Source organism: Pan paniscus, chromosome 4 (genome assembly GCF_029289425.2).
Source record: "Pan paniscus chromosome 4, NHGRI_mPanPan1-v2.0_pri, whole genome shotgun sequence".
Taxonomy (NCBI): Eukaryota; Metazoa; Chordata; class Mammalia; order Primates; family Hominidae; genus Pan; species Pan paniscus.
Window position 1 is genome coordinate 52,228,252 of NC_073253.2, and position 27,795 is coordinate 52,256,046.

Genomic DNA, 27,795 nt, shown 5'->3' on the forward strand with positions numbered 1-27,795 from the left:
CTTTGGCTTGATTGGTACAACGCACCAGAGATTTCAAAAAAACGCTGACCACTCCACAGTTCAGTTGGCCTTATTAATGATAAATCCTATCACCTCCCTTTACTTTAATGCTTTGCTTCCCTAGAATTCAATTTGAATCAATCCTATGATTATTTCTAAGCATGCACCTTGCTAGTGCTCAAAAAATGAGAGGACACAATCTTATTACTATTTGTTAGTAGCTGGGGTTTATAGCATCACAGGTGTTATAATGTAAGCCTGGGAAACAGTCAACAAGAATGAGGACCACAGTCTCAAAGAGAAGGCCAGGGATGGAGCCAGCTCCACCTGGGGATCTAAACTAGGGTATCTTGGCTGCCAGTAATGGACATTTATGTAATTTTTCTCAAGTAATGGGGATTAGAAGATGTTATTATAAGAACCTATGACCTGGTAGAGAAAAGTCATCATGAACTTGGACAGATCTGTGAACCCATTTTTCTCTCCATCTCCTCTGTCTTTCTCTTATGGCATATCTACCATGTCCACATGTTTGCTCCATCCTCCTGTCTTTACCAACTTGGCTACTCAAAGTTTCTGTTTCCTCATAACTGTAGTTTGCACATAACCTCTCATGACCTTGACTCTGTCTCCTGGTGTTTAGTGTTAGTAATTACTGCTTTATTTAAATTCTAAAATGGAGAGAAAATTTTATTTTCACTACTCACATTTCATGTGACCACATTCTGGGTTACTGGGTGGCCTCTAGCTGAACTGCTCTAATGTTGATTATCCAACATGGACCAACTCCCTATGGCCAAAAGGACCAAGTCAAGAGGTATAATAAAACTACCCTTTCATCAGGAGGAAGTTCAGTTTATAAAGGGCAGAGTAGGCATTCTGAAGATCAGTCTGCCTTGTCCATGGGATAATGGGGAAAGGTTCTGTGGATGAGATAACATTTGAGATGATCATAAAAGGGTCCCATGTGTGGATAGGCAAAGATGATGTAAAAGTGGATATAGTAGCATAGGGAAAAACCAGAAATAGGAAAGAAAATATTTGTTAAGTATTTTAGTTTGGCTAGAGCACTTCTCAAGCTTTCTGTGCATATGAATCACCTGGGGATCTTGATAAAATGCAGATTCCTATTCAATGGGTCTAAGATGGGACCTGGGATTCTGCAACTTTAAACTAGTTCCCGGGTGATGCTGATGTGCTGCTTCACTCTGAGAAGTACAGCTAGAAGAAAGAGCCTTGAATGCCAAGCTAAGAAAGTGCTACTTACTCTACTTCAGTAAGTAATGAGAAGCCTTGAAGGATTTGGGAGAGAAGGATGATATAATCAGAGTGGTGTTAAAGGACAATTGATTTGGCAGTGCTTTGTGGGATAACTCAGAAGAGAACTGGAAGATCAGCTATTTAGCAATTGTAAAGGCCAGGAAAGGTAATAAGGACTAAATCAGTATGATCACAGTGGAGGGGAAGAAGGGCTATACAAAATCAGCTATACAGCCAATTGAACATGCCCTTCCCACTGTCCTTACCCAGTCTTGCTTTAGTTGACAAGAGAAGCAGCTTCTTCAGGCATCATCTGGTGACATCTTTGTCCTTTCTGGGGTGTCTGCTTTTCATTTCAAATCACATCTAAAGATACATCCTCTCTTTTACCTCTAACCCTTAATTTCATTCTCTCTGCCTAACTGCATTTTCTATTGTGTGCAACTTGCTGCATGATTTAACTATATTATAACCATGTAACTATGTTATTGCACTGTTATTTCATTGTGTACCAGTAACCAAATTCAGTAACTATATTTGTTCTGCTGAGGAGTTTTGTAGGAAGCATATCTGAAGGGCACCAGGCAATGAAGTAAAGTCTATTACCACCTTATCACCATCAGGAAAATGATCTGTTTGTTTGCAGTTCACTGAAGTACATAGCTAAAGAAATTGAAAGAGAGTTTAGGCAGTGTCTGAGTGAAGTCCAGATATGGAGACAGACGGATACCCTGAATACTAGGCTGTGGTTCAAGATCCAAAAAATGGCTATGACACTGTGCAGAAGAGAAGTTTCCAAATGATGTTATAGACAGGGAAGAAGAGCTTGGAGAGACAGACCTTATACTGTAATTCAGAGCTTCTGTTACTACCTGGCTTACACTGTCCCTACTATCCATTTAAAGCCAAGCCAAAGATAAGCTTGCTGTTAAATACAAATCCCAACTGAAATTTTCCTAAGGCCAAAGGCTTCATCATATCCCGTGATTATGGATATAAATGAAGAAACCTGGTGCTTGCCTATTGGATTGTTCATGCCATTTTGAGGTCAACCCCTGAATGCTGAACTTTGGTTTTCTAAGGCCCCTGTGCATTAAATAATCTATACAACAAGCAGGACTTTAAATCCAATCCTTTTCTTCCTAATAGGATGGGATTTTGTGCACATGTATATACTAATAGCTAAAAAATCAAACAGTTGTCACTGATCAAAACAACAATAATTTGTCCTGTGGGGAAAAAAAGAGTGAGAGAGAGAGAAAGAATAGAAAAGAAAGAAAGAAAAAGGAACTGTCCAGCCCTGGAAACTAGAGCTATTTTGATCGCACAAGAACATAATCAGAGTCAGGAACACAGTGGAGGAAATATTCCCAAAGGAAATCAAGATTAAGATGCACACTTCGGCCTCTTCCTACAAGCACCAACCTCCCAAGCCCACAGGTCATTTTGTTTGACAATGTCACATCGATTTACATTTCACAATGCACTTTTAACTTTAGAATGTTAATGTGCTGGCTGGAATTAGCTGTATCTTTAGAGAAGAGTCTGATCTTGACCATGTTCTCCTTTACAGAGACTTCCTAGTTGGTTTGTTATTTTGGTAAATGAGAACCCAGGAAGAAATTAAATCAATTTTATAGATGTGTGTGTGTGTGTGTGTGTGTGTGATGAAAGTGTCCCTGCAGGACAGACACTGGGAAACTGTGCTTTGAAGAGAACAAAGCCTTTCAGGAAAAGGGTTCCATGTTCAAAAGAAAATGAGGAAATGTGACTTCTAGCCCAGATATTGCCAGGCCCACTTCCATCCTTGGTTTTGCTCCATGTTGGAGCTCAGGATTCTGGATGTATTTCCTCTGAGTGCCCTGATGGTGGCGGAGGGCAGGGTGGGGTAGAGCAAGGCACAGCCTTCCATGCGGGGAATCTGTGCTGTCTCAGGGCTTTCCTCCAGAGGCAGTCCAGAGGGAGATATGCCAGCGTCATAAACCCTGCTTCCTCCTTCCTTCTGTGCCACCCATTTTCCTAGTCCCACTACTTCACAAGTAAATAACCATCTTCATTGGAAGTAACCTTCTTCCCTAGAGAGGTGAAGTGACTGGTCTATGGTCACACAGCTATTAAGAGCCTGTGACAGAAAGAAATCCAGCCTCTTCAGTTTCAGGTCATTGCATGTTCTTTCCTCCTACCTTGTAAGCAGCTTCAATCTTTGATGTGGGCCCTGTGTCCTGGGCCACAGGACAGACTTAGGGCTCAAACCTCCCTGGGCCTCACCTGGCACTTCCCTGCCAAGGTTGCATCCTGCCTCTCTCTGAAGAGTCACCCTCTAGCCTAGTCATTGTGGAACCTACTCCTCAGTCCCAACATCACCACAAACACCCACTGTCCCTACAAGGGACAGGAGGGCTGAGATTTAGGGACCCAAGTTTAGATGCAAATTAGAATCTTTTTAATGTTATGAGAATGATGGTGAAAAATCCTTGAGGACAAGAGTTATATTTAGTCTGCAAATATGTATTGAGAAGAATCCCCCAAAAAGTTACTATTAAAGAATAATGATAAAGATTCATGCACTTTAGTGGGGGGCAGAGTTTAGGGGTGGCATTATGAAAAGCTGTGGGAGTTTTGAAGCAGCCTTTACTCAAGAGATGGTTGTGTGCTGAGGGAGAGAAGATTTGGAGCTATTACTCACAATGCACCAGCAGAAGATTCCAAGTTGGAGAGCCTAGGCAGAGAAGTTCCATGGGGTGTGGGAAGGTGGGGGTATGGTAAGAGGCAGCATAAGAATGGCTGAGCTGAGGCTGGGCATGGTGGCTCATGCTTGTTATGCCCAGCACTTTAGGAGACCAAGGCAGGTAGATTGCTTGAGCTCAGAAGTTTGAGAGCAGCCTAGGCAATATGATGAAACACCGTCTCTACAAAAAATACAAAAAAAAAAAAAATAGCCAGATGTGGTGGTATGCACCTGTGGTGCCAGCTACTTGGGAGGCTGAGGTGGGAGGATCGCTTGAGCCTGGGAGGTCAAGGCTGCAGTGAGCTGAGATTGCACCACTGCACTCCAGCCTGGGCAACAGAGTGAGACCCTATCAAAAAAAAGAAAAGAAAAGAAAAGAAAAGAAAAGAATAGCTGGGCTGGACACACTTCACTACAGAGACAGTCATTCTCTCCAGAAGCCAGCATGAGGCAGAACCTGGCTGCCAGACAGGGGAGGTTCTTCCCCATCTAGAGACCAAAACGTCAAGTGTAGAAACTCGGTTGGGTAGATGTGAAGGATGCTGTAGGCCAGCTGGCTCAGCCTCCATTCCTAACTTCCTCAGGAAACCAGTCTATACTGTAGACACCAGAAAATGAAAAACTAATTTTCTCTTCCTCCTTTGCAGGTAGGGTTCCTGATGGGATTGGGTTCCACCAATCAGAGCCACTTGCATGAGACCTCAACTGAGAGCCAGGTCAGTGGGATGGGAGGCACAGCACGAGGCCTTTACTTTGCTAGCTCAGATCATGGCAAAATGGTGGGCTCTGCCACGGACAGTGGGGGATGCAGTTTCCCTCAATCATATCAGAGCATCATCTGGGGAACTGGAATTGTTTCTGAAAGCTCCAACCAGAATCTGCTTGTTCAGCACTTCCAAAATGTTCATAGGCCAATTAATACCTGATTATTAATGCTCTCCTATTTCAATAAACTGGAACAATTTCTGTCATCTGCATCACCATGGACAGTGGCCAAGATAACATATCTGACTCCCCAAACTGATCATTTTTTAGTACCCTCCTCTATGGGACAAAATTATTTTCAGTGAGAATCATGTAATAATCATTAATTATTATTACTCTCATGATTCATTCATTAGCTTTAAAACAATAATTTAAACAGAATAAATTTTAATTTTCAAGATATTATTCAAATCCAGTCAAATATCTCGTGTATGAACTAAAATTTGCATTTACTAAACTTTAAACACAAATTAAAATTCCAAGTGGTTGTGCAGAATGACAGAATTAAATTAACTCAGGTTTTGTGTCTTGGCTTTGCAATTACTGTGCTATCATCCTTTATCGATTATTTAAATGCAGGCATACTTAGTACAACAGGGGCTGGAGACACAAACTGTGCCTGAAGCCAGTTCGAACCATCTTGAACTGTTCTTTCTTACTGGAAGTTCTCCTAAGTAACTTTCACATAGACTATAATATTAGTAAAAGGATAAGTAATTAACTATGCTAATTTGAAGCATATATATGTATGTGTGTATATATATGGGTATATATGTATACACACACACATACACACAGATGTATATGAGTGTATAGAATTAAAATTCAATAGTCACCACAGCAATTGTTTAGAAAATGGACAAACAAAAGATTTGTGGGAGGATTATTTTATCACTGACATTGTTTAGAATTACTGGCCTAGGGATAATAAAAAGCAAACTGACTCACAGTCGATTTTATTATTGGTTTTAAATTATCTGCAGACAATGCAGCTGTGTGCATCTTGAGGGCGGGTTCACCCGCCCCTGGTTGGCAGGTGGGGCTGAGCCTGAAAAAGCCTGATCCCAAGCCTGAGGGCTCCAGAGGGTTGGGGGCTTGAGGGGAAGTGGCGTGGCAAGGGGGGATTCCCAGACCCCAGCACCCTCCCCACCAGATACCTCCTGCATACCAGGAGACCCAGCCTGAGCCGCTCATGACTCCCCAGATTCTCAAATACTGCTGAAACATAAAGATCCCCCACAAATTGCCTTTGGTGGTGAGGAACCAAGAGCCCAAAACTGCTGAAACCCTGGTACCCAGTTCTCAGTAGTGAAGAGACCCACCCACCCCATGTGATGGAAATGTGTGCCTCAGCACAATTAAACCTCATCTCCTGCCACGGGCCCTTGAGGGCACACACAAGTTGTTGAATGTATGAATGTTAACTCTGCCAATGCCGAAATTCCACTTTAACCTATACCTGGAATGCCTTCGTTCGCTGGCAGGTGAGCTGCACCTCAGGTGTCTGCAGGGGACAGGGTGAGTGAAAGCCCCACAGAGCTCTCAGCCTGAGAAGGCCCTGAGCCAGGGCACTGCCTTTAATGAGAGAAGTTTCTCTTTTCCCCTCCAAGTGGTGGCCGCACTGAGAGACATCTAAAGTTCTCTGAGAGCAGAGACGGAGTTTATTTCCGGTGTCCTTCGCGGTCCCCAGCAGTACAACTCTCATAAAAGGTTAACTTCCTAGTTCTGGGGAGAGTAAAGCTTGTCTTTTCTCCACTAGTTGAGGGACCTTTAGCATAAAGGTCCAGCCTCACAGAAGATGACTAAACACACAAGCCAATTTTAATGCTGTGTCCTGAGACCCCAAGGGAGTCCAGGGGAGACCATCTCCCTAGACAAAGGAAAGAGGCAGGTGGACAAGATGCAGGTGCACAGTGCCAGATATCCAAGGACCCTTGGAAGGCTGTGACCTTTCTGCTCTGAGCAGTAGTAGTAAGCCAGATGTCCACTAGCAGGTCCCAGAGATGCGGCCACAGCAGTAAAGCTGCATAACAGTCTACTTGCCTGGCACTGCCCAGGAGAGTGCCACTAGCCCCCATCCTGTAGGACCAGTGGGTGCTGTCCTCCTCTATGCAGAGTGGCCAGGGAGGAGGGGCAGGGCCATCTAGCCATGTGGTTCATGCCTAGGTGTCTGGGAGCAGGAAGACATGCATTTCCAATCTAGCATTGGCACCCAAACTCACATTGCTGTATTCCTGTCAAGCAGTGTTAGCCAGCCTTATATCTAAGGACTACAGGCTTTAATTACTCCAGGGAACAGCCTGGTGGCCAAACAAAGAAAGGCTTGTTACAAAGGCCCCTTTGTTGAAAGGGCTTTTGTCCCAGCAAGAGGATTGCTCCAGGCACCCCTTATAGGCCACCAGCCCAGAGCAGGGAAGTAATACTTGTCCAACTAACCCTCGGGTGTTTCAGAAGACCTGGACTCAAGTCCCCACAGCCCAGGTTTGCTGGCAACATAGTCTGCTGTAAGTCACACATCCTTTTTAAGCCCCAGTTTTCTTACCTATCAAAAAGCAATCATCAATGTGAATTTCACCCTCTTTTCTCCAGTCCCGGAGGCTGAGTGCCCCAGGCTGCTGGAGGTGCTGAGAATACCTGGACCCTACTAGCAATGCAGAGAAGTGTTTACACCCCTCTCTGGCAGGTGATGTTCGATGTGTCTTTAACCGTGTCCCTACCCTCTGTCATCCCACACACAACAAACACATATATAAGAAGAAAAGGAACGTGTTTGTAGTGGATATTTCTCCTCTTTCCTACTGAGGATCCAAGCAGCCTCCCTAAGCTGAGGTGAGGGGCAGCAGCCACTTCCTCTCTGGAGAGCCAGGAAGGACACCTCCTCTCACTCCCTGGAAACAGAATAGCAGGCTGCTGACCTTCACCCGGCCACCAGTGCTCCACCCTGAACTCAAGATTCCAGGATGCAAGACAGAGGCTTCAGGAGGAGAGAGATTTCTCCTTGGAAAGCTGGAAGAGCTGAAAGGAGAGTAGGAGGTAGTGAGGAGGGGCCTGCAGCAGGTCTCAGGGACTCTACAGGGCGTGGACCTGTGCTGTACTTTTGCCCCCTGACCCTCGTTCCTGATGCTTTTCTGAGCTTGGTTCTCCAGCCTTCTGATAATTCCATAGGCTGCTGGATAGATAGCCTTCCAACAAATTCCCTTTCTGCCTAAGTTAACCAGATTTGGGGTCTGTTGTTTGTAACCAAGAGTCCTACCTGATACTGTGTAAGATATAGCCAGAGAGGAAATTACCCCAAAAATCTATTTTTTTAAATCTGCCTGTACAAATATACTAACCACAGCATTATTTAAAACTGTGCAGATGGAAACCACTGGACAGTAGTGACATGGTTAAGTGGAGTCTGAGCCATTCTCTTGGAAAAACAAGCAATCATCAGAATAATGGGTATGAAGACAATGCAATGACAAGGGAAGTGCTGCTGAGATTGACTGACAAATGACAACAGGATAAGAAACTGAATGCAAGATGTGCCCCTCTCCCCCTACCAAGAATAGAAGCTCCTAGGAGCGAGACTTTTGATCTATTTTGTTCAGGGTCCTATCCCCAGCAAGTGGCAATGGTAGGCACTCAACTAACACTTACAGAATGAATGAATGAATGAACTATTTGCACAGGGGAGGGGTGGGTAAAAACACCTTCAAATGTTATTAGTGATTATTACAGGTTACTCAGATTTTTTAAAGCTGTTGTTCCCTTTCCTCTATTTCTAGCATTTTCCATCATGTGGTTTTATTCATTTTCCTGAGAAGAAAAAAATGTTTTCTTAGCCCAAACCACCGGTAGGTGACCCAACTTCCCTAATATTTATGTTCCCTCTTGAGAGGCCTAAGCTGCAACTAAGCAGGGTGGCAAGGGCAAAGGAACAGTTGCTCTCCTTTCCAAGTAGAAATGCTCAGCTGAAGCAGTCATTAAGGAGCCTGGCTCTGCTGCCCAAGGAAACACTTCCTTCCCATGGGCGGCGAGCGCCGGGTGACCTTCACAGCCCCTGGGCTGGATCTTGGAGCAGGAGAGTCTGTCTGGGGCAATAAAGCGTCGCCAGGTGTCCAGGCCAAGTCAAAGGCCTTCCTGCCCTCCCCTGTTCCCCTCCGGTTGTCATCTCTTGCTTCCTCACCCGGGCTTTGTCACCAGTCCATGCACACTGCAGGGTCTGAACAATGGCAGACTCAATAGCCAGAGGGAGTTCAAAGGGGTTGATCGCCCCTTCAGATTGGCATTCAGCAGAAGCAGCCACTAGCTTAGCAAGTGGGATCCTGTTCCACCTCAGAGTGACTAAGCAGGGAAGTGGAGGAGTCAGCACTCCGCAGAAGCCAGGAGGTTGGCTTCAGGCTGGCCATGAATTCTCACAGCAGGAAAGGGCAAAAGGAGATCAACCAGCCAGATGAGCTACGAGGAAATGAAATCTGCTGCAGATCGCTGGGCAGGGCCAGCTGTGCACACCTGCTAAGATCACCATCTTATGACCACCACTGGCTTGCACTCACTATGATATTCTCTCTCTCTCTCTCTCTCTCTCACACACACACACACACACACACGCAAGCATTTTCAGCATGAAAGAATGAGAATAAAATCATGCAAAGGAAAATGCCGAACACAGAGAAAAGACACACGTAAATGTACACACTTGCAAAGGCTCTGATTCACTAACTTCATGCCCCTTTTTTACCTCCCCATATCAAAACATGCTTCATCCTGGTTGGATCCAACAAAAGACCACAAGCCCCAGGTTCCAAGGCACATCCTGCAGGCATTTTTTTCCATTTTATCCATAGTGCTGCAGTGTTTAGTGGGTTGCTTACAGTTCAGGACCACCTGGGAGGAAGCCCCACTCTACATTCTGGGTCCCAGCTCTGCCAAGTCTCTTCTCCAAATTCCAAGGGTACAAAACCAGTTGGGCAGTGTCCCCTCTTAAGAGCTCTGAGTCCCAGCTCTATGTGATCCCTCCTCAAGCTGCTGACGGTCCGCATCAGCCTGGGAACACCCTCCACCAGAGACCTGTGTTCCAGCTTTGCTGGGCCCTTCCCCTAAGCATCTAGGTTCTATTAACCCCAGTCTCTTGCTTTGTTTCCTCAGCCCTTGGGATGGTAGCTGCTCCCTGCAGTTACCGTCACTGAGATGCCTCAAGCTTCCTTTTTTGCCTTTTCAGTCCTAATACTAGCCTAATAATCCCCTTTATTAAATTATCTCTGTTAAAATAACTATGGTGATCAACTCCTTACTTAAATAATGTTTACATGATCAAAAGACTTTCTGTAGTAGTATTAACAGTTTTGGTTTCCTTGGTTATTTTAACTTTATTCAATTTAAATTCATTGAATTTTTTCCAATTATGCTTTCATTTTATAGTCATTAAAAAATAAAAAAAACTGGCCAGGCATGGTGGCTAACACCTGTAATCCTAGCACTTTGGGAGGCCAAGGCGGGTGGATCACTTGAGGTCAGGAGTTTGAAACCAGCCTGGCCAACATGGTGAAACCCTTTCTCTACTAAAAATCCAAAAATTTAGCTGGGCGTGGTGGTGGCTGCCTGTAATCCCAGCTACTTGGGAGGCTGAGGCAGGAGAATTGTTTGAACTCAGAAGGCAGAGGTTGCAGTGAGCCAAGATTGTGCCACTGCACTCCAACCTGGGTAACAAAGCAAGTCTCCATATCAAAAATAAAATAAAATAAAATAATTTAAAAAGATGGTGCTTTCCTGATTGGACTTTTACTGATATAGGAGAAAAGCTAGTAGGAAAAAATTAAACCTGCTAGTGAAGACAGGTTTCTGGGTGCTTTGATGGAGTGATCCATCTCCTCGTCACCAGGGATGGGAAGAAGAGCTTTACATCTGTTATGTTTAAATGATATTCCTCAAGGAACAGTGTTCAAGAGCTACTTGATGGTTACCATCCACTGAGCTGTTCAAGTTATTGACCATTTCTTACTTAGATTCTGAGAAGTTTTAGATACAGTTAAACAGTGGAGGAATATATGGCCTTTAAATAGCCAGGAGTTCCAGAAGAAAATAAATAAATTCTGAAGAAACAGGGTCTAAGTAGGGAAAAGAATACCCAACTGGAAAGAGAATGCTGTAGAATAAATATACAGAAGGAGTTAAGCAATTTAACTATTCAAAAAGACCAAAGGGAGGCCACCACACTACAAGTTTGTGGGGGGGAGGGGTGGCGGGGGCAGCGACTATTAAAATCACAGGTGGTTGCAATAACCACACATACATTCAGTGCTGAATTTCCAATCCCTATCTCCTTACTTTGGGAGCAATTAGTCTCGGGTGAAAAATTGCACTTGTAGCTAATTGCACCTGCAATTACCTACTTCCGGGTGCAATTAGCCACTTGAACCTAATTCTGAGTGTGCAAGTGTTTAATTGCATATGTGAGGAGGTGATTCCAGACACAGTTAGTTGTGCCCTCAGTCTTTGCACCTGCAACTAATTGTGACTCATAAAACAAGTCTTCATACAAGTCAGGTTGAAGGTACATATGGTGACCCTGTTTGGGGAACCAAGAATTGGATTGGTTGGGCTAATAGAAGTACAAGTGCACTAAAGAGAATAAAGGGACAAATTATTTAGAAACTGTCATTCTTTGGATCTACGGTTACATTATCCATGTCCTTTCCTGCAATCATGCTCTTCCCAGACTACAGAACATAAAGTCAGCTGATTAAAGGCAAGAATCATGCCTTGGCTGACACAGTTCTTTGTAAAGATAGCAGTAATTCTTCTGCTGACATTGAGGAACATCCATAAAGTGCAGGTCAGAACTATGTTCCAGCCAGTTCTCCATTATTTGTGTTAATTCTGATGAGGTTATTCAAAACACTGGGCAACAGGTATTTATTGAACTAAGTCATATCATGAATCCAGAAATTAACAGACATGGCTCCTGCCTTCAATTTCATGTCAGTTCTACAAATAATTATTAAGTGTCTACTGTCTGCTTGGAAGTCGAGGTACTCATTTACTTATTAGGAACATTCCTTTGTTCTGTCTTTCTACAAATGCCTATTGATATGGTTTGGTTATTTGTCCCCTCCAAATCTCAAGTTGAAATGTGATTCCCAGTGTAAGAGGTTGGGCCTGGTGGGAGGTGATTGGATCATGATGGCAGATCTCTCATTAATAATTTAGCACTATCCCTTTGGGGATAAGTGAGTTCTCACTCAAGTTAGTTCATGAGGGACCTGGTTGTTTAAAACTCTGGGACCTCCCCCTTTTCTCTCTCTTGTTTCTGCTCTCACCATGTGACATGCTGGCTTCTCGTTGCCTTTTGCCATGATTGTAAGCTTCCTGAAGCCTCACCAGAGACAGATGTTGCAACCATGCTTGTATAGCCTGCAGAATTGTGAGCCAATTAAACCTCTTTTCTTTACCCAGCCTTGGGTATTTCTTTACAGCAATGCAAAAACAGCCTAATATACCAATTTATCAAGCCCTCTTGGAACTCACATTCAAGTAGGAAAGATAGACGCTAAACAACTGTTTATACAATTAATGTCTTCATTACAGGGGCTGGGAGAGTGCACAACTAGGGCCTGCCCTGGTAAGAGTTTATGATAGGGTGTTCTGAAGAATTGACGCTTGAGTCAAGATTTTAAAAATCACTAGGGGCTACTCAGAAAGGAGAGGGAGAGCAGGCTCTGGGCAGGGAGAATGAAAATGCCAAGGCTCTGAGGCTGAACGGAACTTCCCAGACTGAGAATAGAAAGAAGGCCAGCGTGGCTGGAGTGGAGTAAGGGAGAGAAGTGGTTGAAGGTTATGTGATGAGTGGGAGGAGTTTCCTCTAGGTTGCCAAAAATGTGCCTCATGAAAGAACCCTGCTGGAATGAAGGGCATCACAGGGCCTGTCAACCACAGCAAAGGCAGAATCCTGATGTGAGATGTTGTTTTTCGTCCCTCTTCCTCTAATCTCACCAATACCAGCCTGGATCCTGGAAGAGCCAGAAGAGAGATGAGGTAGAGAGAGAATAAAATTGCCAATCAACCCCTCCTTCCCAACTGCATGAGCCTGAGCTTCAGCCGATATCACTAACTTTGATATGGAGGTGAGATTGAAGTTTGACGTTAAGCTGAACTGGACCTTTAACACTGAAAAGAAATCTCATTATCAGAATTGAGGCTTTTCTAGTAGTTGGAAGTAATCCAGAAAGCCAAGGCATCTGCATGAGATGTCTCTAAAGCACAGGAAGTAGGGACCTGCCTGAGCATATCTGAAGCTAGGTAGAAGAAATGTACAGCCTCTTTGTGACTGTACCCCCCTTGAGCCAGCCTATTCCACCAGTAGTACATAGGAACAATGCACATGACCCCCCAGAGCTGAGGCTCCACAAGGCGGTGAAGTTCCACAAAGATAAGAAGGACTCATAGATTTGGATGGAGAGGAGGGACCAGGCATTGCAAGAGAAGAATGATGAGAACACAGGGGAATGAAGTCCATTCTCTATTGGATGGGAAGCCTCAAGAAGTCTGGCCTGGCTAGAGCAGATGTTCTGAGATGTGAGAAGCAGCGTTGGATAGAACATGAGCTAAAGACAGATGGAAGGAAGTCTTTAATGCCAGGCAATAGGAGTTAGGAGCCTCTTGCATCAAGCCTGGCTCTTCCTCCAGATTCTGAACAAGCAGCAAAATAACTTGGTTTGAGCTTAAAGTGAGAGGTTCATCTTCCTGAGCTCCCTTCCAGGGCTGAAATGGTGACCTTTTCCCCAGTCTTTCTTCTCTGTGTACTGTCTAGTGGAGATGATGAGAAGTCATCACTGTGAGGACATTACCTCCCCATCCAAACCCCTTCACCAGCACTCCTGGCCAAGATGGTACATGTGCAGTGCAAGTCTTCAAGGATTTGGGGAGAGCAGTAGAATCCCTTCTTTTATGCCTTTTTCTCTTTTGGCAAAGGCTGACTCCATGCTCACCAATTAGATTAGAGTCATGTCACTGGATTCTAGTCAGGCAGCCTGTACAGGGCTGGCCTCTAAAACATTCAACACAATCTTCCACTCATTCTCCCCTTCCAATTCATGAGACTGAAAGTAAAGGACCCTGCGATGGTGGAGACACATGATGGCAAGAATCTGTATCCCTACTCAGAGAGGAGCATCAGACTGGCGTCAGACCATAACACGAGCAAGAAACATGTGCTTGGTTAAGCCACTGAGATAGGGTGTTTACTCATCACTGAAGTGCAGCCTAGTCTGTTGTAACAGATCTATCCACCTCCCACCCCAGTGTTCCCCATCCTCCGATTTCTCTCCCTTCTGTACTCTTTCTGCAGCCACCTTGGCCTCAGTCATTTCCTCACAGCAGAGTATTCACAGTTGCAGCAGAGGCAGGGGAAGAAGACCCAAGAAGGGAAGACCTGGGTGCTTCTCTTCTCCTAGCATGCTATTGCACTGCCGCTCATCCTGGCTGTTCCTCTCTCTGGAATACTGTTCCTCTAGATGTTCACTCCTGGCTTCTTTTCAGCTGAAATGACTCTTTCTCAGAGAAAGTTGCTGGCACCACCCATCCACCCACAACTTCTCAACACAATACTCTTTACTGCCTTCGTAGCAGTAAATTATTCAAGAAATTATCTCATCTGTTTATTGTCTTTCTCCTTGTAGGATGTCATCTCCACCAGAACAAGGACTACGTTTTGTATGTTGCTGTTCCGTTAGTGCCAGAACATGCCCACCCCTGCTCAGTAAATAAGCGTTAAGTGAATGGATTAATAAGTGAAAGGCTGTAAGTACTTTGACCTCCAGGTTATCTAGTCTCACTCCCTTTACAGATGAGGAAATTGACTCTTTTCCCAGAAAAGAGGAAACAGAAAAGCAAAGGCAACTCTCCCATGCTAGCTGTTTCTGGAGTGCTGAACTTAGATGTGATTTATTCAAATGAAAACTCTTGGGGAATTGTTTCAGAGGGATCCGTAAAACAAATGTCATTTTTACCTAGAGAATTCACCCAACCTTCCAACCAATTTCAAATGTAGTTCTTCAATGCAGATTTAACAAATTTGAAATCTCTTACATAAAGCTATTTATCATCTAATGTGCGCCTGCCCTGCACCACAGTTTAAGTTACAGCTTTTTAATGGGGTAAAACATTTCAATGAAATCATCAAAATACCTTAAACCAAAACTGCTTATAAGATATTGATGAGTTTCAAGCATTGATTCCACCCCTGAAAACATCAACCTTGCTATTGGCACCATGGGCACTTCTAATAATAGCAGCCAAGGAGGTATAATGAATATCTAATGAACCATTTTGTATGTCTATGTTGCTTCTTGAATTGGAAATAAATCAATGAGCCTTACAAAATGCATATTTTAGTGATACCTCATAAACAATAATCTTGTTTTTCTATCATGACTCGAATGTCATTCTTTTTATAATACAATTGAAGATTTAATAATTTATTATATAGATTGCCTTCCCCATTTTAGCTCTAGGTTATGTGTGTATACATAATACATATACATATAGGTCGCCTTTCCCATTTAAGCTCTAGGTTATGTGTGTATATGTATATATGTGTGTGTATATGTATATATGTGTGTATATATATGTGTGTGTGTATATATATATATATATGTACACATAACCTACAGCTTAAACGAGGAAGGCAACCTAGTCCAATGTTTGATTTTTAAAATTTTTAAGTGTCCTTGTATGTAGAAGCTCTGTGGGTCATAAAAGTAAACCAAAATGCCCACGTTCCAGGAGCAAACATAGAGGCACATGAATAGTAACTAGTAAACAAGTCATAGACGCTTCCATGAATACAATACCAGAGAAGGCCTAGATCCAGTGCCAAAGGCTGAATGAAGACCAAGAGATCCGATAATCCTGCTTTACAGGCACTATAGCTGAGCCCACGCTCATCTGGGCCAGTCAGACCAAGGCTGGTTTCCTTGGGCTGGAACAAGCTCCTCTGGGAACAGCGTGGTGTGTTCACCTAGAGACCTCTTCCTGACAAAGGTTTTGGCTGTGTTGTCCCACCCACTTCCTCAGCTGAAAATGGGAAATGGGGCAAGTTGCTTCCCCTCCTGCTGGCTCAAATCCTATGACCCAAAGCACGGTCTCCATCTCAGCAACTTCCCTTCCAGAGGCCAAATATAGCCATCCCTTTCCTGGCTCACTAAAATTCCAGTCAGACTGCTGTGCACAGTGACAGACGGCCAAAGAGCATCTCACCAGCCCAGCCACAGCCCAAAATAACGGCCACTTGGTTAGCACAGACTGTGGACTTTTTCTTTTTTGTTGTTGTTGAGACTTCGTTCTGAGTTATTTTTTGTTTTGGTTTTGGATTTTGTTTTGTTTTTGTAGTTTGAAAGTAAATAGAGTATCTGAAGAAGTGGCTACACCAACTTCCTACATGAGGTTCCTGGGTTTAGTTCCAGCAGTGGTGGGTAATGACAAGAAATGTACTCACCTCTTAAATCTCCCCGGCCGCCTACCTAAAAGGAGGGGCTGACAAGCGCATTTCCTCCCCATTCTGTCCAGCAGTGCCTCCTGCACACCCCAGGTCATGCTGGGACCCACCCACCATGCTACATTTTCTCCTGGGTCTCGTGGAAGGAAGACTGGGGGAGGCTGTCCTGTGGGCTGGGTGGGGACACTTCCAGACTTGCACCCATGATGCTTCTGGGCAGTAGACAGGCCCCGGCCCCAAGCTGTCAGTTCGGTGCCCTCCACAAGTTCTAAAAGGCCTTAAATTATTAATTTATTTCTTTAAAAATACACCGTGCTCAACAACAACCAAGCCCACTTTTGATCTGCATCATGACACACAAGGCTCTTGTCAACCAGATTTTGTGCAGGCCAACAGACACATCTTATTAAATCTTACCTAGCGGGTAACATGAAATTGGAGCATGCTAAAGAGATTTAGTCTGGGAAAGATGATTGTCTTCTCCATGCCCTGTTTCCAAATGCAATGGTAATAAGCAATTTTGCAAAACTATAACCTTCAACTGTTGGAACATCTTTGTACTTTTGTTCTTCAAAGGCAGAATGTTTTCTGGAATTATGTTTCTACCTGAGGAAAAAAATATACTCCTTCAATTTCTACATGTGCAAGCATATCACACAGATATATCTCATTTCTTGTCATGTTGTATGCTGTCTCAAGATCAATAAATAATTTATGCATTTAATGCATTTATCAGCTCTCGTGTGTGTGTGTATATATATATATGTAAATCTCCTATGTGTTAATGTCAAAGATGTCTTCTATATTAACGGAAAGCAAGCAACCTCTTGGGTGTTTCACCACCATGAAATTAACTTTGCATCTTACCCATCAAATGAGTGAAAAGTGAGAACAGGTCCCTGCTCTTTATAGAAAACTAAACGCTAGTTTACAACAGAGAAGGAGTTACAGTAGGAATTTCACATTGCTTATCTGCTGAAATTTCTCCCCTCCCTTACTTTTTTTTTCCAAAGAAGTTCTTTATTACTCCAGGGCCACTTAGATTGTAGAGGGAATACGGCTCCTAAATTTCAACTTGTTCTATTTAAGTTGCCTTTCCTTTGCTTCCCACTTGGAGTATTTATCATGCTTGTCGTTAAGAACTGCTTCTGAGCCCTCGCAGTGCCAACCCTGGGACCAGGTGCATACGTTTGGCAGTCCTCACCTCCACTGCCATCCATAGGCTCCAATTTGGATTTAACCATGGTCATCATTCACACCCTCATGGCAGCAGGATCTAGGGGTGCCACCAATATGATGATAGGCAGTGAGCATGAGCACTGGCAGCAACTGCTTTGGGCAAAGTCACGTGGCTGCACCTGGCTCATGCTTGCTGTTCTGAGCCTGTCCCCTCTTTCCACCCACCTTCCCCATTTGGAAGACTTCTGTGTTTCAGCAATGCCATGAAAGAACTCCCAGACTGATAGAATCTGAGAGGAATGGATCTCAAAAATAATCTCGTCCAAACTGCTCATTTAAAAAATAAGGAAATGGAGGACCTGAGGGGTTAATTTCCTTGGCCACACTCACACAGGTAGTTGCTGGCAGACCAGAGACTGGAACTAAGTATTTGAACCCACTTCCAAGGCTCCTTCCACCATACCAATGGCTCCCAACATTTGCTGGCACAACCCACAGTCAGAAGGAAACTTTACATCCTGATCCACACACATGCACACATGTATGCAACTTACACAAACGTTTTACAAAACAATGCTTACTATGTGACACACTTTGATCTTTTCTATTGTCGTAGATTCATTTTAAAATATTCTGGAGATTGCTTAACAGCACATAGACTCAAACTGCAACCGTACAGAGAAGATTAGCATGGCCCCTGCACAAGGATAACATGCAAATTTTTCCCATATTTTTTGTACATTTACCAAATGTTACTTTTCTTTCCAGGGATAACATTTATAGGTATACAGTCCTATAGTTTGCATTTTTCTTAGTTAGATCCATCCACTGAATATTTAGGAGGATGGGGGTTGAATTAGATACAGAACAGGGTCCCTTTTAGGTCTAAGCATCATGCTCCTGATCAGGAATGATCTTCCTGTCTACCTGTCCTCAGATTAGAATGATCTGAAAGACAGAATGATCTAGTAGACAGAACACTGGACTGAGAGTCAAGGCCCAGCATCTAGTCCTGGCTCCACCAACTGCTAACTGTGTAACTTTGGGCGAGTTTCCTCTGGGTTCCGTTAACTCATCTGCATGATCAAGCTGTTGCTAACTGACAGTGTTCTGAGGAGTAAACGAAATAATGCAAATTAAAGCAATAAAAAGCTCTATGCACAAGACTTGTCCTGGAATAGCAATGATCTTCCATTCTCACATTTCAGAGAAATATGGTATCTAAAGAGGTTTCTGGATTCCATTCAAAACACCTGCATCATTATTATGAATAAATTTGGTAGATTAAAGAAAAACCATACCCTGAAACTAGCTTATTTTTAAATGTTTTTGCAGGTGTTTGAAGAGGAGGGGCTCACTCTAAATCTTGAAGATGTTCAGCCTCGAAAAAGTAGAAGTCATTGTGACCAAAGATGATGCCACCATGCCTTTGAAAAAGAAAGGTGATGAGCCTCAAATGGAAAAATACATTCAAGAAAGGTCAATGCTAGTGAGTATGAATGAACACATAGCAAAAATTTCAGGTAGAACAGCCATGCCAAGGGCTGGTGGGACAGGTGAGGCCGAGTGAATAAAAAGAAGTAGCCCCAGAGACACTCAAGGTGGTTCCAGCTGCTTTTGAAGGAGGTTTGTTTCTAAGAGGTGGCTGGGCTTGGTTTCAGCATATTCCAATTTGGGACTCATGAACTGCAACTAATAAAGATCAAAAAACTGATACAGAAATTGTTTTATAAAACATTCAATTCAAAATGCCTGCAGTGACCTTGACAAGAGCAGACGTTAGGAGGATCCCTGACAGCTGAGAACATTGTGTGAAGCCCCTCAGAAGTTAGTTGTGAAGCCCTGCGGGGAGATCTCTGGCTGCACAGGGGAGAGGATGGTGGGGAGGGGGACAGGCATCATTGTCACTATTATGGTAGGTAGGGCTGCTGCTTCTCTGCCTGAAACAGAGAAGAAGGTGTCAGGAAGATCCTAAAGAGAAGGACCCTGGCACAGGCAGACTGGGTGGAGGTGGCATGGGAGGCAGCGAGTTCTAACTCCTTAAATAGTGCTTTATCACTACTCAGGAACTGTTATGGGAAGCTCAGAGTTGTGCTTCTCACCAATAATCTTAGAGAAATCACTTCAAAAAAGAGATTAAAGAAAAGGTTACAGGTTTCAGTAAAGGGTTCCGTTTGGCCAAGTATACGATGGTTTGTAGTTGTCATTGTCCATGCCTACTGATAACTTATTTTGTGTTTTTGAATGAAAAGACATTTGTACATTCCTTAAAATAATAATATTGTTAAAAAGCTGGTGACGCTCACAAAATCGATTCCACAAATCCCAAGCAGAGCATGTGGAGGCAGCGCAAACAGGAGGCGCAGGCGATGTGAGCAGCCCTCTGCTGTCCCCTCCCCTCCCACAGGCTCCCCCCAGCTGCTCTGACCACCGAGACACCCACTCCCGCTGCATCCCTCACATCCAAAGTCTCTTCCAGTGCCCTCTGGGACCTTGGTTCCAGGGTGAGCAACGCAACCAAGCTCGTGGGGAGGGCGGAGCACTCCATCCTCTTCCTGTGACCGCAGGGACCGTGGCTCTCCCGGGTGCTCCCCAGCCTACCCCAGGTAGTGAGCGCTTCATGGCCCCAAACTCCTGGGGACTGGAAAGGGCTTTGTGTCCTTCTACCTGTATGTAAATCCCCCCCCACCCTCTCTTAGCCACCTGGTTGCCCAAAACCACCTGAACCTTCTGCTCACACCTTGGTAACTTACTGTCTTCTTTTCTGTCCTAGATCTTGCCATCAGGGTGGGCACTTTAATGTCCTTCCCTGTGGGCAGCACATCCAATACACTTGCCGTCCCTTTCTTTCCCTCCCTCACCTGGTGACACCCCTAACCTGCGAATGGCCTAGAGTGGTCCCACCTGAGATATTCTCAACCTGTATCCTGAAGCCTCATCACAGCCTCCTCTACTGAGATCCCGGTTCCCTTCAACCTGCTGCCCCTGACTTTCAATCTCCCTGAGCCCTTCCATGTCTGCTCTTCCCATTTCCTCATTCTCTCATCCCCCCCTTTTGGTTTTGCTTCCTTCCCCCTCCCACCTACACTCCAGGGCCTAGCACTTCAGCCCCATTTTTGACAATAGCCCCCTTCCTAAACCAACAACCTATGAATCTGCTTCGTAGTGCACAGCCAGCAATGAAGCAAGAAAAGAATCGAGCACATAGCCCCAATATGTTCATAAATCGCATACATTTTACTACTGGGCTGACGCTTTCTTCATTTTAAACATATCACGAAAATGGAAAGGCACAAATGACATGATTTTAGAAGGCCAATATAATAAGCATTTCAGTATTTTCTGCCCATTCCCATTGGAGCATTTTGTACAGCCCCTGAGGGTGTGTGTACTCCAGTTTAGGGACCACAGCCCTAAACCCTATCACTCTCTTCTCCTTCTGTCACATCCACCCTACAAAGCCATCCCTGAGCCAGTCTAGTCATGAGTGTCCTGTTCTCTGCCAGGTGTCTAAGTGGTGTTAGAAGACACACTCAGTCCCAGTAACCTCTGGATATACTCTTTCAGCTCAGGGCAATGTCACTGAGAGCCTTCAAGGGGCAACAGTGAAGCTAGTTTGCAAGAAAACGTGTTTCATCTTCATCTATTGCCAGCACCCAGCACAGTGCCTGGCACTTGCCTGTGACCATGAATGCATTGATCTGTGCACACATGTGGCATCCACATCGCTCTGCCTACATGGTTACCAAGGCATGAAGAGTACAATAGAGAGAGCCCTGACAGGTCAGGACATCCCAGCTGGGGCGCGTTTAGTTCTGAAGCTGTGTGAGGGTACCTTACCCTCACAGCACCTCTGTCTGCCCATAATGGCCCAAGCAATAGACTGGCCCTCAGAATGTGCCTGAGGCAGTTTAATTAAGGCCATTTTGGCACTTGACTATTCCAGGAGGTTGTATGGAGGTGGGAAATAGGGCTCTTTCAATCTTCTCTTTAATGCTGGCAGCAACCCTGGCTCAGGGCACAGCTGTACCCCCATTTCCTTCAGATGTCCCCTCACAGAAGGATGCCGCTGTCAGAGGAAAGGGGTGAGCAGGAGAGTGACAGAGCTTAAAGAGCAGCCTCCAGTGGACACAATGTAGACTGGATTTGAGCAGGGCCTCCAGGGTAAGCACAAGGAGAGGTGCTGGAAGAGCCAAGGATATGTGTTTGACCTACCTTCCTCTCTGGCCATGGAGGGCATCTCTTTCTCTCTGTCTCTCTCTGTCTCTCTCTGTCTCTCTCTGTCTCTCTCTCTCTCTCTCCACACACACACACACACACAGAGAGAGAGAGAGAGAGAGAGAGAGAAGACAGCTATGGCACTTTCTCAGGAGGTAAACATGATTTAGGCAAAATTCCCTCACTTCCTACAGTTCTTTTATCTTCTCTTTCTCCCTTCCTCGTCCAGTGTTTCTTAATGACTGGTCATGGACTGACCCCTGAATCAAAGTCACTAAAGCCCTGTTATCAGTGCAGATTCCTGGCGTCATCTCAGACTAAGAGAATTAGCAAGTCTGAAACTAGAGCAAGGGACTCTGCATTTAAACAAAGTTTTGCCCATTAAAGTTTGAGCACCACTGAAAAACTCTCTCTTCTTCTCCTGTGTTCTTCCCAACTATGCATCCCTAATCTGTGGCCTGCATCCATCTAGCCACCATTCCCCTCTGCCCCTCCACTCCTGAGGCCATCATGATGAAGCCAGTGGGAACTCCAGTGGAAGGACCCAGACAGGAATAAGATCACCTGGGCCTTCACCTTCCTTCACCGACCGAGAGCTCTTCTCTTCCTGCGCTTTTATTTTAATCTAGGACATCCCCTCACTTGGCTCCTAGAGGCCCTGTTTCATTTAATTTGGCCTCCTTGCCCAAGCAGAATCCTGGGCAAGCCTGGGAACCTAATACCCTGAATTCAAATGAAGTTGCCTGGAGGAAACTGAATGAATCAGGTAGCTAAGATTTGGCCTAATGTTGATCTATTTTTGGCCAAAGCCAACCTCCACTAATAGGTCTCTACTAATAGACTTGCAAAGATGGAGCTCTGAATCAATGCTAAACAAGAGTTATAAATCATGAAGACGTTTGCTGTCTTTTTACCTCCCAGGGATGGGAGTGAATGGGAGAGGACTCTGACCATGAAGCGCTCTAATCTAAACTCGGAGAAAATTCTCCCAGCCATTCTTCTGCTCACAGAATTTCCGCGGCACCAGTCTCCCTGCAGCTTTGACAAGTGAGCTATTTTAGTATGAGAACAAGTAGAGTTATTGTTATCTCTGCTCTGAATCAAGGATAAAAAGAAAAGGTGAGCGGGAGAAGGAGGGTGTGAGAGAGAAGAACTGGGGGTGAGGTGCGGAAAAGCAGAAAGGACTTCAGATACCGAAAGAAAAGGAGCCAGGTGCTCTTCCTGGGAAGGAAGTCACCAGCCGGCCGGTTTGTGGATTGAAATCAGCACGTGACCCCTCAGCAACCATAGTAACAGTCCCTCCCTCTGGTCTCACAGGGCTCTGGAGGGGTGAATACAGCACGATACATGCCAAGGTGCCTTGTCAGTGGTGAAGTGTTGTCTACATAGGGTGGCAGCTCCCTGTTTGACCAGGGAGCTACTGCGCCTTTCCCACAACCCCACCCAAAGACTCAGGACGGCCCAGGCCAGAAGGAAATTTAGACAGCAGACCCTCCGTCAGCAGATACCTTTCCCTGCTCTTCCTATCGGGTCACCTAGACCCTTAACAAGGGTGCTATTTTAGCAAGAAACTGAAAATAAAAAGAGAATCTGCCCTCCGAACATGCTGAACACTTATTTTAGCACACAGCCCCATGGAGGGTCAGCGCTCCACGCATGTTTTAAAGCGTTTGTGCCTGCTTATTTTGAGACCGGCAGGGCCTGAGCCACAGCTTCCTGGATTCTGCTTTGTCAGCAAGAAAGATTTGCTGCCATAGATATGCTGAGCTCCCTCTGCGGCCGCCCTTCTCCTGGAATCTGACTGAGATGAGAAGTTTATCCCAGCACTTAAAGGAAGAGACTTCCTCCAGCTCCCACTTCTGCCTCACCCCTCCGCCTCCCACTGACAAACAGGCCTGGCTGCAAGGTGTGCGTGTCACCAGGACCTGGCCACCAGAGGGCGACAGAGAGCAATGAGGGCCGAACAGTTTCCCAGAAGGAGCCAAATCCCCTGACACATCTGCTCCCTCCTCCAGCCCAAAAACTGCCAGACTTGCTAGCATTTGCCAGTCCACCGAAACAAACATCTCACCTTCATCGTACAGTTCCTTGGTAAACTCTTATTTTCTTCTTTATCAAGTTTGGATGGAAAACAAAACAATTAATTTTAAGAGCAGCACACAAGAACCTAAACATTATTTATGTCTCTAATTATCTTGTTCTGGTGGGTATTTTAGTCCCTGTCTGGTCAGCACATTAATTATCTTCATAACTACAGCAAAAGTTAAATAATAAGCACCCAAGGCTACAGCACTACTGTAATGTGCAAGCTTAAATGAACTTATAAATTTTATTAATGGATGCTTTATACAACTCCTTATATTATAAATCAAACAAGAAACCTATTTCTATCTTTTAAGGGTATGGTGAAAAAGCTTTAACATTATTGAGGATAATTTTTATTAAGTTTAAAACTCCCTTTTTCCAGTAATGAGACTGTTATGAGGATAATTTAATCTAGTTTGTCATGAGGCACCCCGGCTTGTTAAATAAGTTAATAAATGACTGTGCATTAATCAAAGTGACAAAGCTATGAAGAGCTGGGGATGGGAGACAATTCTGGTGATAGTATTAATTAGTATTTAATTAGAAACTTAGGGCCCATAAATAAAAAAAAATCATGGTAGAGACATTTATGCAAATTGCTCAGAGCCTGCAGTGGAGTTAGCTTTGCTTTAAAGAAACATGATTTTTTTTTTCTAACATACTGTACACGGCAGCACTGTGGCCACATCACGTGGCTTAAACGAGCTCTTCTTTTGTTTCCAATTTGTTCCAATTACAGGCCTGTAAATTCAAATCATTCTTTTGACTGTCTTGATTGAAATGTAGAGTTTCCACAATTTCTACTGGGAGTTCTGTTTTTTTCTTCTTTTAATAAAAAAGGAGAAGTGTTTTAAAGACATAAAGAAGAGCTTTAGATTCTTTTTCTGCTCTTTTAATTAAGATGTGTGCCACCATTTTCTAAGAACAATTGTGGATTCCATTTGGTACACAAACAATGCCTCCTTTTTCAATCCTGGTGAGCTGTAACTAGGTTTTGTTATGTGATATAATATTGAAGACTGCATAGATTCAACTGCCATCATTTTTATGATAATCATAGCACTTTTAGCTTTTCTCTCAATAATGTACTTGGATAAATGGGCAATTTTTGATGGCCCAAAAAGATAATAACCGTTTGGTTCTGAACGTCACTGCTTTCCTAAGGTACATGTTCCCCCTTTTCAGACTTTATTATTTGTTGCATTTATTCAAGAAAGGTTATCCACAGTAAAACTGCTTTTTCTATTCAACAGTCTATCTCTGTCATGGTTCATTTATGTGTGAGCATGACGGACTGAAGCCCGTATTATCCACAGCTGACAAGTGTCAGGCCGACAGTTCAATCAGCCCTTCCTCGAGATGATGCCCAGGGCCCCGTGTTTGAAGTAGGACAATAAAGCAGGCAACACAATCCGGGCAAACTGATCCGATCCCTGTATGTAAAGGGGATTCTGCTTAATAACACAGTGTGGTTTTTTTTCCCTCTCCAAACACATTAGTCCTTAAACAGTGAGTTGGCCCTTAAGAAAATCTGTGACTGACATGAAAATGCTGAAGTTTTAAGGTGGTTGGTTTATCCGTAACCTCATGGGGCTGCTTCTTTGTGCAGACTGGTTTTGTCAAAGTCAGAAAAATAATGTATTCAGTGTCTGATCATTTTTAGGGAGTTATTCGAATGGGATTTTAAGTCAGACATCCTGATGTTGACACAGGGATCATTTTCTTGTCCTTTTGTTTTACATTTGTGGAACAGATCATTTGCATCGGCTAATAAAATTAAATCTCTGAAATGCATATAAAAGTGAGTTCCCTTCAGCAACAATCCTCAATTCCCTCCACCAGCCGAGTAAGCAGAGTTGCTGGGTGTGTTTCTTTATATTGGGTCTCTCTAGAACACAGGCTATAATGCAAACATATCTTCAAAATTAGTGCTCCTTCGGCCTGGGTAACACTTAGACTCAAATGTATATTAAAGTATTTCACTACAGATCCTGACAATCAACAGCAGAGCCAAAGTCGATAAAATGCTAATAACCTGCTGCGGTCTGTTCCTTGGAGGACTGGGGTACTGCTGTTGTGCTCTCTTCCAGCCTTCAAACCATTGCAGGCGACAACGGGCAAGGGAAGGTGGCTCACCCCTTTAGAAGGGGCCAGAGCACTACATGCCTTTCATAAGGAGGAAGCCAAAGACCCTCTTAAAGCATCATAAAACCTTCAAGCCAGAAGGCACAATGCAAAACATCAAACCCAACCTCTTCCATACTTGATGAATGAGGCTCAGAGACATTTTTGTGACTTCCAACGTCAGAGAGCTTGTAAGTAGCAGTGGAAGGAAAAGGTTAACAACAACAACAAAAGAATCCTCTGAATTTTGCTTCTCTTTATATGACTTTACTAGGCTGGGCAAGTTAGTGCGGAAGGGACTGATGAAAAGCAGAATCCAGAAGTCAGAATGTGAGGAATGATGCCGGCAACTACCAAATTGACTTCTGTCAATTTCCTTCTTGCACAATGCTGGAAGTCCTAAGTAACGTATTTTCTGTGAATGTGTTGGTTCTGTGAATGTTGGTTTTTCTCCGTCTACCCTGCTCTGTCCGAATCTACCCATTTACTGCATTCTCTCCCCCACTTTGACCCCACAGACCACATCACCCAAACACCCTTGGCTGCTGGCTTCCAACTGTATTAGAGACGAGGGGAGGCACTAATGGCCAGTCAAGTGGGAAGAGAGAAGCTACACTGTGTCCTTGTCCCCTGCTTGGACTCCCCATCTCAGAAGAAGACTGTGTCCCTCCAGCACTCCTGCTTCCACCGAGAGGCTCTTCCTCCAGGGCTCCAACTATCATGGGCCCCAGTCCCTCAGTTTCCTCCCCTTGGCCCTTCGTCCTTGGGGATACCAGCTCCCCACTGGTGCTAAACTTGGGGTGCCTCCCATCTCTTGTTTGTCCACCTACCTCTGCCCACACTTCTGAAGTAGCCCCTTCTTTAAAGTCTCTAGCAGAACCATCTCCAGTGAGTTCTGTTTCCTGCTGGGACTCTGATGCATTGAGTGATTTGCATTGCTAACTGATCCTACTTCTAGTCCAGTAGTTCTTAGGATATTCTAAAATCCCACAGAGAATCTGATGAAAGCTATAGGCTCTCTTCCCACACACAAAAAAGTCACTTCTGCACATATGCATAAAATTTCAGACAACTGTGGCATGTTCATAGACACTTAAAGGCTATTTACAAATTTTCTAGGGCATCCATGAAACCCCCAATATCAAACACCCGTTTGTTCCATTTGATCATATCACGTCCTTCTCAAAAGCCTCTCCTGATGTCAAATCAACTACCAGAAAGCATGAAACCCAGACTCCTCAGAGCAGCATTTCAGGCTAAATCTGCCAGGGCCCCATTAACAAAAGAGCTGAAGGGAAAATTTAATACAGGGGAGTTGTTGCAAAGGTGGAGAAAGAGGTGAAATGACAAGGGCAATGGTAAGGCAATCCAAAGATCAGCACCAGCAGCAAGCCAGGAATGAGGCCTGGGGGTCAAAGGAAAGAGGTGATGTCACCAAAGCCCAGGAGCCAGGGCTGTCCGGGGGAGCCAAAATCATAACAGGGGTCTCTCGACAGGAGCTGGAGTCCAGAAAAAAGACCCAGCCACAGCTGGTGATGCTGCCAAAGCAGAAAGAGAAGGTGAGGACTCTCAGGGCTTCTTTTCTCCTGCAGCTCTCCAGTCTTCACAGACCACATGACTCAGCAGCTAGCTGAGCAAAAGCCTGCAGGGATGCCTGAGGACCAGGGCAGGGGGAAGGCTGCGATGAGCATAAGATACAACAGGCCAGCCCAGGCATGGTGGCTCACGCCTGTAATCCCACCACTTTGGGAGACCGAGGCAGGTGGATCACCTGAGGTCAGGAGTTCAAGACCAGCCTGACCAAAATGGTGAAACCCCATCTCTACTAAAAATACAAAACTTAGCCACGCATGGTGGCGGGCGCCTGTAGTCCTAGCTACTCAGGAGGCTGAGACAAGAGAATTGCTTGAACCCAGGAGGCGGAGATTGCAGTGAGCCAAAATCGCACCACCGCACT

General features: G+C 44.5%; 1 long non-coding RNA gene and 1 pseudogene across 1 annotated transcript in view; one reads left to right on the forward strand and one right to left on the reverse strand.

The window, feature by feature from the left end:
* LOC100976407 (uncharacterized) overlaps positions 1 to 27,795 on the reverse strand; it is a 93,771-nt gene that overhangs the window by 21,762 nt on the left and 44,214 nt on the right. The gene's annotated exons all lie outside the window — the stretch shown is intronic.
* Positions 18,052 to 18,146, forward strand: LOC112439908 (U6 spliceosomal RNA; annotated as a pseudogene).